Source organism: Drosophila arizonae, chromosome 2 (assembly GCF_054131065.1).
Source record: "Drosophila arizonae isolate 15081-1271.41 chromosome 2, UAZ_ARI_1.0, whole genome shotgun sequence".
In the NCBI taxonomy this organism is placed as follows: domain Eukaryota; kingdom Metazoa; phylum Arthropoda; class Insecta; order Diptera; family Drosophilidae; genus Drosophila; species Drosophila arizonae.
In genome coordinates, this window is record NC_142922.1 from 33,154,477 (window position 1) to 33,167,617 (window position 13,141).

Here is a 13,141-nt window from a genome sequence, read left to right on the forward strand (position 1 = left end):
ATCATACCACAGTTAAACAGGCTCTTGCCGCCACTCTGCCACGATATATACCACATATACCATGATCTTTCACTAGATTAAGTGTCCGCCATGAACAATGTCAGCCTTCACCAGCGTGACCATTGACAACTGAACCTAGCCCCTGTGTAGGATGTCCTCCACACCTACTAGGTGGCAGAGGGAACCTCTTAACCAGCGTCTTTTTCACCGTGTTCAATGTCGTCAAATATTTCTGTTTCGATTTGCTTATCTGGTAATGCTCATAAAAACTCATGCGAATACTTATATTTTCTCTTGTTTGTTAATGATTTCAACATGTAACGGTCACCTTTTAGCAATTCAGTAACTACACGCTCTTCACTTTTTATCAAAACGTAATCACAAATTTTGTATTTCTTAATTTCTGCCTTATTTTTATCTACTCTATTTTTGTCATACTCGGCATTCCTGACCAGTTTTCCTTAGCTAGAACTCTCGCTTCACTACGATCAATTTTCGTTTCTCCACCGATAGGTAGCATGCCCAGAGGCCTTACTGCCCTACTAATTAATAACTCTAATGGATTAAAGTTAGTTACACTATTGGTTGTGCAATTCATGGCTAACGGTACTTCTTTTAAAGCTTCTTGCCATAATCGTGAACTTGTTTCTACTGCTGTCAACATACTTTACATAGTATTCATCACGCGCTCCACTTGTCCATTAACTCTACTAGCGCTTGTTGCTATCAAATGCAAATCTATTTTATTACTTGAGCAAAAATCTTTAAAGCCACTACTTGCAAAGCTTCTGCCCTGATCTGCAATAATACGATAAGGTGCTCCAAACAGTGTTTCAGTCGACTTTACGGCTTCAATGCAATTATTTGTGTCTAGGTTTAACGTGTGATGTAAATGGAGAAACTTAGTAAATGCATCTACCTGAACAACGACATATTCTTTTACATCATTTTTGACACTCAACTTGCCGCTAATATCTATGTGTATAGTATGCCAAGGTATTTCAACTTTAGGAATGGGATGCATATTCATTTGTATTTTTCCGGATGAAGGTTTAGCCAATTTGCACGTTATACAATTTTCTACGAATTTCCTTACATATTTCGTCATATTTTTAAACCAGTATTGCTCAAAAATCTTGTCTAGAGTTTTCTGCCAACCCAAGTGCATTATTGCTTCATGCACATGATTAATTACGGACCATCTAAAGGCATTGGGAATCACATGAAGACAACGTGTTTTGCCATTTCGTTGAATAATGCGATACAACAACCCAGCTCTAATTCCATATGTTTTTAAAACATCATTTCGAGTTTCCTCAGCATTTAATTGGTTCATTATTTCCATTATATCCGAATCGCGTTGCTGCTCCGCCAATAGCCAATTATCTGTAATTTCTGCTAAATCAACATGAACTTCTACTTTTTTTTTTTTTTTTTTTTTTTAATTTTGACTTCTGGATTTTGGGACAGAAAATCTGCATGAACCATTTGTCAATTTTCGAACATTTGCATGGCAATCCTCATACATTCGATTATCTTTAAGCAACTTTATCAATTATCTGTCACCATCTAAAACTTCTACCACCAAAAATGCACTAGAGATCCGCGCCTTTGGAACACACACATCTGAGCACCACGATCACGCTCCGAAAGTCCCACAGAGACAGTCCCACCACAAGAGAAACCATCCAACATACAAACTCTCACAACACCGGCCTCACCGCAGCGCAGCCGCCGCCCACCGCGCAGCCAGCAAACGCGTGCATGCGCCACCGTATGCGTACACAAAAATGCGCAGAATAACCAGAACACCAGCCCAAGGAGCCAAGGGCATCTACCAGTCGAGCAGTCTCGACCCGAGTACCCTCACTTGTTTCATATAGCCTTTTGTGCAAAGCTATCTTTCACCAAGGAATAATACACCAGAATCAAAGATAATTGGAAAGCTCTCACCTCGGATCGGTATACTTATCTTCGATTCATCTACCACACGTATTTCAGCTACAGTCGCACATCAATTTTCAGCATCAACGTCTGCCACGTCAGCGTTAAATTTTCGTAGAATGACGTCACGTTTCTGCTGCTCACTTCACGTATTGACTAATTCGGTTTTGTAGGCCCAAAATCGTACGCCACTGCTCCTCCGAGAACGTAGGAGGTGGTGCCGATCCCACTTCTGATGTCGGGGCGATGCGTTTCTCATACTGGTTTTCCATCATAGCTGCGCGTAATAACGAATTCCCGGTGTGTCGCTAAACTCCTTTTAATGGTCTTTCTCGTTCAATAGTCATTCCAAGTGTGCCCTCTCTTCTACTTTCGAAAGTTCTAATCATGGTCGCATATTCTTGTTCATCGAAAGCACAGCGGCCCTGCTGCGAACGGCATGACTAGCCGTCTCGCTCTCACCCAGCGACACCCGGGACTACGTTCAGCAACAGCTATTGTTGTCTCTTAGTGACAGTGCATCCTTTAATTGCACCACAATACTAAATCAATCGATTAACACGATATCCAGATATCTAATTGCAATTTCAACAGTGTAATATCGCACTGACACGACATATATATATATGTGTGTGTGTGTGTGTGCGTGTGTCCGTGTATCTTGTGAATGCAGAAAGACGCGAAAAATGATTGAAATAGCTATTGCTCGAAGGGTTCAGCGGATCTCGTAGTCGAGCAGTCTCGACTAGAGCTTTCTTACTTGTTATTATACTCGTTCCTCGTTGATATGCCTAATGAATGGCTCGAAAAATGGGGGAATTTGTTTGCCGTTGTTATTGAAGGTCAACGGGTCATATGTCGAAAGTCGATTTATAGAGGGATTAATGAAACTTGATCTCCATGCCCAGCAACCTTGAAGATCTTTCGACTCTTAGTTTTATCACCGTTGCTGCCCCACGCGTTATGTCTGGCATGGTAATTTACGCATAATTTCGGTATTTATTTTTGATATTATTAATTTTCAAAACATTTGTGTATTTATTTAATATATTTGTATATGTGTATATACATAAAAAATTATATATAAATCAAAATTGTCCTTAGTAACACAACAAATGTTTCGATCAGCTGTTGAATGGCGAATTAAATATATACAAAAAATATACAGAATATACAATAATATGTATTTATGTACATACATATAGGTATGTATATGTATATATGAAAACCGCATCTCAATGTTTTGCTTTATTTTCTCCGCTTGTCGTGGAAAATTTCACTTTTATTTCTATGAAGTCGGTGTAAAGCAGCAATAACACGAAAGCCGCAATAGTAATAAATAAAATAAAGGCAGTTGAATTGTTTTGCCCCTTTGTTGGATGCGCTTTGGAAATTGCAAGACCCACTTAACGTTAACGTCTGTCATGGACCCCACTTAAAACCATGAAAATCGCTTTTCGGTACCCCACGCTAATTGAAAAGCTGTGCATGTTTCTTTGAGTATGTATGTATGAGTATTTCTGTTCAATTTGAAGACACGATTGGATGTGTGGGCAGTGCAAATAGAGCATGGAGAGCTGTAGAAATGGAAACATCAAGTATGGATCAGAGTTCAAGTCAAAATTAGAGAAAAGGCTACAGTTTGTATAAAGGAACAATCAATAAATAATTATTTAATAGTTACTAGGACTACTAGTTGATGTGTTGATATAAGATAAGCATATCTTTTTCAATTTCAAAGTATTTGCACTCACGAGTTGTGAGTGCGTGTGTAAATGTGTGCACCTTTGAAACGTAACTTCGTTTAAAAAACCTGACAGCCAGAATCTCTCACACGTCAAACACCTTCAGGTCTGCAAAATGTAAGAAACGAAAAAAATAAAAATATATGAATCCTTCCTGAAACACACACACAGACGGCCATATGTCGACTGTAAGGGCAACGCTTTGGAAAATTGAAATGAAAATCGTGTTGAAGCGGAAAATACATTCAAAGCGAGAGCAAAAAAAGAAAGAGGCGATAAAGAAAAATCTAATAAAATGTGCATTATTGTGAATTCGTTATGGCCAACTCGTTGCGAGAGTCTTGCAAGTTGCAACAGAATAGGCTGCAATTATGTGCATGCCGATGTTGCGGCCTTCACCTCGCAGATGATCGGGGCTAGTGTTAAAAAGTGTCGACAGATGTTTATGTGTATGTGTGGTTGAATATGTGTGTGTGGAATTTGCGCAATTTGTGTAGTGACTTATGCGCATTCCCCGCAACAACAACTGCCACAATGAAAACAACAACAGCAACAAGTTTTGAGGCAGCAACAGCAACAGCAAATCGAAAAAAAATTGCTGCCTCCTTCAGCTCAGCACAAAGTAAACAAAAGTTAGCCTACGTCTGTTGCCCGCTTGGCGTTGCTCCATCTGCATGTAAAAAGCCGGTTGTTTGTTATTAGTTGGACCCCCGGTCTCCTCTATAGCACCCTTATACAATGCTGACCATATGCGTGCTTTTACCACTCCTCTTTAAACTCTCGGTGTCTTTGCTCTTCAGCTTCATACTCTTCGCTCTCCTGCTCTCCCAACCGTGGCGCGTTTGTTAGCCTTTTCTTGCACAGAGTTCACTGCACCGCACGGTCTGCATCTCCCGGTCTGTCCAACTTGTCTATTCGATCACAATCAGTTTGCGCTTCACACACTAAATTGAATGAACAGCCATTGATCAGAGACTACCACTACCTCTGCCCCTGAACCTCAAGCGTATTTTTGCCTGTCTGTCATTACATATTGTTTGTTGATTCGCCCTTTGGAACTGCTCACTGGACGAGGGCTTGACTATCCGGTTCGTTAATAAGCTAATAGCTAACCAACAGCTAATAGCCAATTTCCGCTTTTGTTCTTCTATCTTTATATGTGACTTCACTCATCTAATGACTAATATTAATTTTTTTTATACTGATTCACTATGTGACAGGGAATATTGTTCGTTGCCCAATACCCACCTAAATATGTGCTCGGGTGTCCGTGGTAACTCGAATCATTTGGGCGCTATTGAAACTAGGGACTTGAAAGAGTACCAACTTTCTAATGATGATGCCTGTTAAAGGAAGCGTCGAATGATTGGGGTATCACCTCTTAGCAGAGTTTAGAGTATATCATAGTCGGAAAGACCCGACTAGTGCAGTCTTACTAATTATTTTTTAGGGTGATAGCTTATTATTTTAACACGTTTGGGTAAACAGCTGACTGGATGCTATTACACCCTGAACCCATCGATTATATATAGCGAATCAACCAAGTCGAAAGCAGAACATAATATATAAATAGATTTTATACAAATAAATATTTATTTATATACACCTTGATATGCTTTATACGTTAATGTGTGTATAAATGTCTATATGTGTTTGAGTTTTCTCTCCCTGGTATATAGGGTAACGACGCAGTCGGTTGATTATTTGTTTTGCTTTGTTGCAGGTTTTGTTTACTTTGAGCATAATTAGTAATACTGTCACGCAGTTGTGGCCGGCCTCTGCCATTCTTTAAGCTTGGTAATCGTACTTTTTGAGAGTTGATTTTTGTATTTCTTTTCAATTTGTATGGCGCGTCGCTGTTATTGTCTGCTCTTTGACTAACTTTTCATTTAGATCAGACTTATTGTGCAGAGGCAGGCATACACTTCAATTCACACATACACACGTCTAATCTATAGCGTATTCTTTCGCACGTTGCATATTTCTGGTGAAATGTACGCGAGTTTTATGTATTTTTGATGTAAGAAGAAAGTGGCCGCAACGCAGCCGCGTGACCATATGCCCAAAATGCTATAAAGACCATGACCCCCCACCCTTCCCCCTCACCTTCTCGCTTGCGTTCACGTTCACCTCCCAATTCACTCTCGCCGTCCCATTATAGTTTAAAGCTGGAAAAGCTGAAGGTCTAGGCCTGGGCACACGTCTCAAACGTGTCATTGAACAATTTAACTGGGTTAGTAGTAGAAAGTTGTGACATTGTTGTGGTGTGTTGTGTGTGTTTACCTTTGTAGCAATTACTGTGACTCGTTGCTATAGACTGAGTTCTGAGTTCTACGGCCCTTGAACGGTTTGTTCTGAGTGCTGTGTCATGCATCTGGCTATTATTATTGGCAATCGGTGTTAAACTTAAAACTGATACCCTAAACTGTGATATTCGGTGAACGTATATCTTTCTAAAGCGAATCCCCCAGTTGGGGATATAAACGCAGTGAATTTATCTTCTACTCGTTCAGTAATCCTCAATAAATGAATATATATCAATTAATATAATATATGAACATATATCCAAATATATTTTAATTTGTCAGATGTTTACATAATTAATATATTCTTTTTTTATGACACAAAAGGATTCTTGAGTGGCGCTCTTAAATTGTTTTCTTTTATCTTAAATTCTGTCCCTCTCCCACTTGAGCCAACATCGTTAGCATTCATTATATGAATGCACGCCTCGTTGATGTTTATGAGAATTGAATAAATAGCCCAAATGATAGTTCCATAAAAGTGCAGTCCTCTGAGATTTGTATTTGCCTATTTTTGATGTACAAATTCAGAGCTAGACCAATTATCATTTGATGATGCTAGCCGTCTCTCTTTTACTTAAAAACAATGGGTTTTAGTTTGTGGAAGACATAGTTTTTTACAGGTAAAATGATTATCACTCAAGTATTTATATATAAATCGGAAATTCCATAAAACCAATATACTTTTTTATATTTTAGAACCAGTATGAAAAGGTAGGCTGCTTTTGGGTTGCTTCCAAGAAATTCGTTTCCACTCGGGCAATTGGATATTCAGGCTGACTGTTATTTGTCGTTTCCGCTGATATACAAAAGATTCATCCTGACATATTTCTGTACGGTTTGGCGCCATGCGGGCAATAAAATGTTTATTTTTGCACAACAAAATGACTACGACCCAACTTTCTTAATTGAAACAGCCAACGTGCGAATCTTCCGCCAATGCTCCCCAAAAAGAAAAAAATCGTCTAGAATGAATGCGGCCAGAGTTCTTGAATAGTCGATGTTGTGTGAGGTGCTTTAAATGTGTCTCTTTGGTTGAAGCAGAACAAAAATTACATTTAATTATTATTGCTTGGAAATTAAATAGAAAAAGTAATCTGCATTTATAAAACAATATAGAATTGAAATAATTATTAAATTATTTACGCAAGATACTAGACTTTTAAAGATGTACATGGTCTTTTATATGAACCTAAAAACTGAGGAGATGTTATGATACCCAGTTAAATGAATCTTGATTTCTAGTGAGTTCTAGCTCTATTTATGTTTTCACGACTGATTGAATAATTGATTAATGTTATCATGAACGACCAAATAGTAAGTCTCTTTTATTAATGGTAAATCTAAAGAACTGAAGAACAAAACTGATTGTGGGCTCTTTATGTTATTATTTTTTAATATACTCGTATTTTTATTAGATACTAGCTGGCCCGGCAAACGTTGCATTGCCCTCTATATTATTTCTAGGTAAAAAATTGTTGAAAGCTATGTTGTTCAGGCTGGGATACACTGATAAATTTATTAATCGGATTTTCATTCAAGCACCTTGTTGTAAACGACATTCTTCGTTTTTTGGTCGGGTGCAAGAACAAATAATGCGGATCGTTTGCCAACACGTGAGCATGCCACGTACAATTGACCATGAGAAAAACACGCATTTTCTAGATTGAGGCCACAAATAGTCAAAGATTGGCCCTGTGACTTGTTGATCGTCATGGCGAAGGCAAGACGAAGCGGGAATTGAATTCGTTTAAATTCAAAGGGCATATCTGTTGAGCTCATCGGAATCCTAGGAATAAGAACTTCCTCATCTTTAAATTTTCCTTTGAGTATCAACGCGTGAATCACATTGCTCATCAGTTTTCTTATCACCAAACGCGTTCCATTGCACAGTTTTGGTTGGTTTAAATTTCTAAGCATGCAAATCATGGAGAATTGCTCTTTTCATAGCTGTGTTCATTTCTTGACGCCGGTCAAGTTGTTCTTCCATATTGCCCATGAAGTATATTTGCAAGAATTTTTGCTGTGCATCTTCAATAGGTTGCAATGATCCAATGCGATGGCAAATCTGGCCTTGAATCTTTAAATTCAAAGCCATAGTTATAGTTATATTTACAAACACTATTTACAGAAATCTAACAAACTACATTATTCAAAATTTTTTTTTGGCAGTCATAGAAAATAAAATTTTTAACGTAAATTACCTTAAATATCCGTCTCCAATATTTTCCGCCCCAAATTATGTCATTTGGAAACAGGCATTGTATTTTTGAGTGTTCGCTAGAAAATGTCGTGATTCTAGTGTTTCGCCATAAAGCAGGGAACGCAATGGCTATGGTGACCGCTAATGGCAATGTCACTTTACCACTAAGGCAGCACAAACCGGGCGTTTCACCAGCAAACTTCAATGCGCCACAATGCTAGCAAACAACGTCCATTGGACCAATGCAAACTAAACGATTCAAGCTGTAATCAATGGTGCAATCATATCGAAACGCTGCTCGATTCAAATCAATCCTTGAACCATTTCTTATTGCCATTTCACGGGCTGCCTCTCTTTGAGAAGCACGAATTAAGGCCCTTCTTCCCTGGGTACTAACGCGGAGCCTTTCTCGGGCGATTTCTCGCTCTTCGTCAGATAATTGACTCGCGCTATTCCGTTGCCTAATTGCATTATGGGTCCGCCGGGAAAGATTAGATCTTCTAGGACGCGGCATTTTTATTAATAGTAATACTGCCCTCGCACAAAACCATATAAAACAATCGAGAAATATAAATATAAATAATTTACACAAATTTATGTTTGAGACAAACAAATACCTGAACTTTCGAGATATTTAGCTTTTGTAAAAGTCCAAAAATAAAATTTTTAATAATTAACTTTTTTTTTTTAATTTCGAATTTTGAATTTTGAATTTTTTATTTATTTTTGATTGTTAGGTTTTAATCTTTTGATTTTTTTTTTTAATTTTTGCAGATTTTTGATTTGAAATATTTATAAAGTTTAAAAGTCCGAAAATATAAAAAGCCAAAAATACACTTTTTAATAATTACCTTTTTTTTTTTTTTTTAATTTCGAATTTTTAATTTTTTATTTATTTTTTGAACAGTCAGGTTTTAATCTTTTGATTTTTTGCAGATTTTTGATTTGAAATATTTTTCCTTTTGATTTGAAAATTTTTTTTTTTTTTTTTTTTTTTTTTTGAATAGTCAGGTCTGCTCGAGGTCAGGAGACCGTAGACTGACTGACTACATTTGTTTATTTACTTCTACACTATTGTCAAAACTGTCACTGTTACCAAGCCTACTGGGTATAAAAAAAATTTGAACATTTGGGGAAAAAACCGCGTTTTTCAAGTATTCGGCAAATTTTTTCAGTATTTTTAAGACCCTATACTAAACTCGTTGCGGAGACAAATCCAACAAATCAAAAACCATGAAAATTGGTTCAGCCCAAATCAAGTTATAAGCGGTCTTCACTTTTACACAACTTTCTTTTATATATATAGATTGATAACGGGTTTTTTTTTTAGTTTAAATTTACGTTATTAGAAAATAGTACATTTGAGGGAAATTTTAAGATTTTCAGGGTATCTTGAAGTCGAAGATTATGACATTCATGTTTTTAAATCATTTATTTGTTGGGCTGCCAGATCGAAAAAAAGGAAAACGAAACAAAATAGCAGCTATTTTTATGTTGCTTGTTGCGTGGCTGAAGCTCAGGAATTTCACTTGAATGGGACGAAAAAAACAAAATATAGAGATTAAATCATCGACTGCATTTGATGGCTGTCCGAAAAAGTCTAAAGATGTGGGTGCCTAAGCAGGTAAAGGGACAGTTTTATCTGTTACCTATGTATGTGCGGAACTGTTTATCGTAAGTGGCCTAATTGTCTCAAATTATTCGAATGACTCTTGCATTCTAGCCAAAACACAACTGTAGAGAAATCAGGGTATAATGATTTTGTGAAAAGTATGTAACAGGCAGAAGGAATCATCGTAGATCCCATAAAGTATATATATTCTTGATCAGGACGACAGAGCCCGTCCGTCCGTCCATATGTACAAGCCGATATCAGAAGATATAAGAGCTAGATGCATACTCGTGTATTCCATACGCAGTACAAGTTTATCTTATTTTTTCGATAACTCGTCCGATAACTTTTTTATCGAGAATGATCGAAAAATTGACTTAGTTTTTTTTTGGCTAATTTGAACACTTTTAGACCTGGATTATACTGTGTATATACAGTTGATGGATTTTGTACTTTACAGATTTTTGATGCCACGCCCCCTTCGCACCCAATTTGTAAAAAACGTATATCAGGTACTAAAGACTATGCCTAGGAATGTACACACATTTAAACCATATGATCACGCTCTGAAAGTCTAACTACTATTCAGTTAATATATTTTCATAATATTGCTCACACTGCAGCGCAGCCCAAGCGCAGTCGCTGCTTACTGCGCAGTCAGCAGAGCGCGTGATTATACGTGCGTGTGGATGCGTGTTTATGCATGTGTGCATAAAAGAAGTGCAGAATGAGTAGAATATCTGCATAGAGGGTTCAGGGTATCTCCTAGTCGAGCAGTATCGACTGGAGCCTTCTTACTTGTTTTTATTAAAAATTGAGAATAGGAGTTATGATTTGATTTTTAAATAAAAATTGATCTGTAATAATTATTTTTGATTTTTATCATATAAAATTTTTATCATAAAGTATAATAATAATAATTAAAAATATTTGTTTAACTACTCAAAAAATTATTTTTTAGCTTTTCTAAAAAATTATAATCGTTACGGTTCCTGATACTTATTTTCAATAAGAATTGAATAAAAAGATTCATTAATTATCTTTATCTTATATATATGAAACAAAGTCGTGTTATGTGTTACAACACTTATAACTCGAGATCTGCTGGACCAAAAAAAACCATGAATTTTTGATGTGTTGGATTTGTCTCCCCCCGATTAAAAAATACTTAAAAATTGATGAATACTTGAAAAACGCGTTATTTTCCTGAAGGTTCTTTAATTTCGGAGCTGTCAAATTTTTATTGAGAATTTACCCAGTAGGCTTGATAACAGTTACAGTTTTCCTGCTCTCCTGCTTCTACTCTCATGTTAAACAATTATTCACGCACATTTGATCAATACGTGAATGAATAAACTATTGTGTATTTTTTTAAAAAAGATTGAAAAATTTCACGCGTGCGTTCAGAAGCAAAATATCTCGAAAGTTCTAATAGGTACGGTTAAATTTGTTTGTCTTAGACATTAATTTGTGTAAATTATTTATTATGTTAATGATTTGTTCTACAGTTTAACAAAAGTGTAAATGTCTTTTCATAGGTTGTCTCGATTGTTTTATGTGGTTTTGTGCGAGTGCATATTCAGTTTTACTATTAATAAAAATGCCGCGTCCTAGAAGATGTAATTTTTTGTTTACCACAAGGTGCCTGAATGAAAATCCGATTAATAAATTAATCATAGTGTACAACATAGTTTAGAAAACTTAATTATTTCATTTTTTTAAATTTTTATTCTCATTCTGTATGTTTTCATCATTATTCATCATAATAAAATACTTTTATATTTCTATCTATATTAATATTGTTTTGTATTATTGTATAACGTTCATCAAAGCCTAAATTAGTTTAGCTAAAAGGTAACACGACATTCTTTGACTTTTAGGCGGTACGAAGTTCGCCGGGTACCCTAGTGCTTATATAAATTTGTCATTAAATCTATTGCCCTTGTTGATTTCTTTAAACATTTTAGTGATTAGATAAAATTATTGCTTTTTTCGCACAATATAATTAAGGGCAATTTGAATGAAATCATTATAAACTTTCTTTCATTCATTTATACAGTGTTTATGTGAGCTGTCCTAAGAGCCAGTTGTGAAACCATGCAAGCGCAAATACCAATAAAATTGCAAATGAATGTCATATGCGTATATATAAAAGCTGATATCATCGCAAGATTTTTATAGCTTGTGAAATTGAACGTTATATCTAATCTATATTTAATGTTTCTGATTTTTTCTTGCTTTCTTTGCAGACTTGTCAAATTGTGCTTCTAACGCTTTTTATGGTATGTCGAATATGTAAATTAACTTGAATGGTGTAATAGTAGTTATGTTCTATACATATCAATGTGTGGAATTTCACCCGAGGACCGCACCCAGCAACGTTTTCATTCGGATCGCATTGAATATCAAGTGTGATTGGCCATTGTTAAAGAAAGTTTTCAATTGGTACATTATTGGGCTATTTATCAAATATAATTGAAGCCATGTGATTTTATACTCGGTAAAAATAATGATCTTCAAATTGAAGACATAAAGATTTTGAAATTGAATTATATAAATAGTTGAATCTTATAGATACGCGGCGACTTATAGTAGGACTATCTTCATAAAACTTTCAGAACGTGATCATAATGCTTAAATGTATGTATGTTCCGAAGCACAAGTACTATACTTAAAATACGTTTTTTACAAATTGCTGGCGAAGGGAGCGTGGTATCCAAAATCTGTAAATTACAAAATCTTTGTATTCATCAATGTATATACATCTGAAGCCTCCAGGTCTAAAAGTGTTCAAAGTAGGCTAGAAAAACACAATCAATTTTTCGATTATTCTCGATAAAAACGTTATCGGATGAGTTAACGAAAAAATATGCTAAACATTTATGGTATAAATTCTGAGATCTACAGGACAGGGCTATATCGACTCAGCTTGTCGTCCTGATAAAGAATATATATTCTTTATGGGGTCTGCGATGTTTCCTTCTGCCTGTTACATACTTTTCACAAAACTTTAATACCCTGATTTCCCATTTCCCATGGGTTCAGTGTATAAAAATAGAAGATATATTTCTTAAAAAGAATAAAATAACATATTTGTTTTATAGACTTTCTTGCTCATTTTCTCCGAGCATTGAATTCCTGTCTGTCAAGGAAACCTACACAAATTTAGCACAAATATCTTCCATGTGAGTGTGTATGCATTTATATATAGCATTGTACATCTGTATATACGTATATATAGTATGCATAGCGCCTATTTTCATCTAATTTCTTTCATTTCATGTCTTGCTCTATTTTTATGGCGCATTTTCAGAGTTGCTTGCGTCTGTACTAT

The 13,141-nt window shown here is 35.9% G+C and overlaps 1 protein-coding gene and 2 long non-coding RNA genes across 22 annotated transcripts in view; 1 reads left to right on the top strand and 2 right to left on the bottom strand.

Annotated features, from left to right (window-relative positions):
• The window catches only part of smash (smallish), a 91,005-nt gene that overhangs the window by 8,826 nt on the left and 69,038 nt on the right, over nucleotides 1-13,141 (top strand). For 16 of the 19 annotated variants that reach the window (XR_016270638.1, XR_016270639.1, XM_089472091.1 and 13 more), the window contains one exon: nucleotides 12,057-12,089. The exons of the other annotated variants lie outside the window; for them this stretch is intronic. The gene's annotated coding sequence lies outside the window, so the exon portion shown is untranslated. The remainder of the gene's footprint in view (nucleotides 1-12,056; nucleotides 12,090-13,141) is intronic. 19 annotated transcript variants of the gene reach the window in all.
• On the bottom strand, nucleotides 3,186-5,042 carry LOC149270929 (uncharacterized). The gene is made up of 2 exons (XR_016270733.1): nucleotides 4,938-5,042; nucleotides 3,186-4,869 (listed from the first exon to the last, which is right to left on the bottom strand). It is a non-coding gene; the product is annotated as an uncharacterized LOC149270929 (long non-coding RNA).
• On the bottom strand, nucleotides 7,479-9,704 carry LOC149270930 (uncharacterized). 2 transcript variants are annotated; one of them, XR_016270727.1, is made up of 3 exons: nucleotides 8,813-9,518; nucleotides 8,197-8,726; nucleotides 7,479-8,072 (listed from the first exon to the last, which is right to left on the bottom strand). It is a non-coding gene; the product is annotated as an uncharacterized LOC149270930 (long non-coding RNA). The 2 variants fall into 2 exon arrangements; XR_016270726.1 differs by having other exon boundaries at nucleotides 8,197-9,704.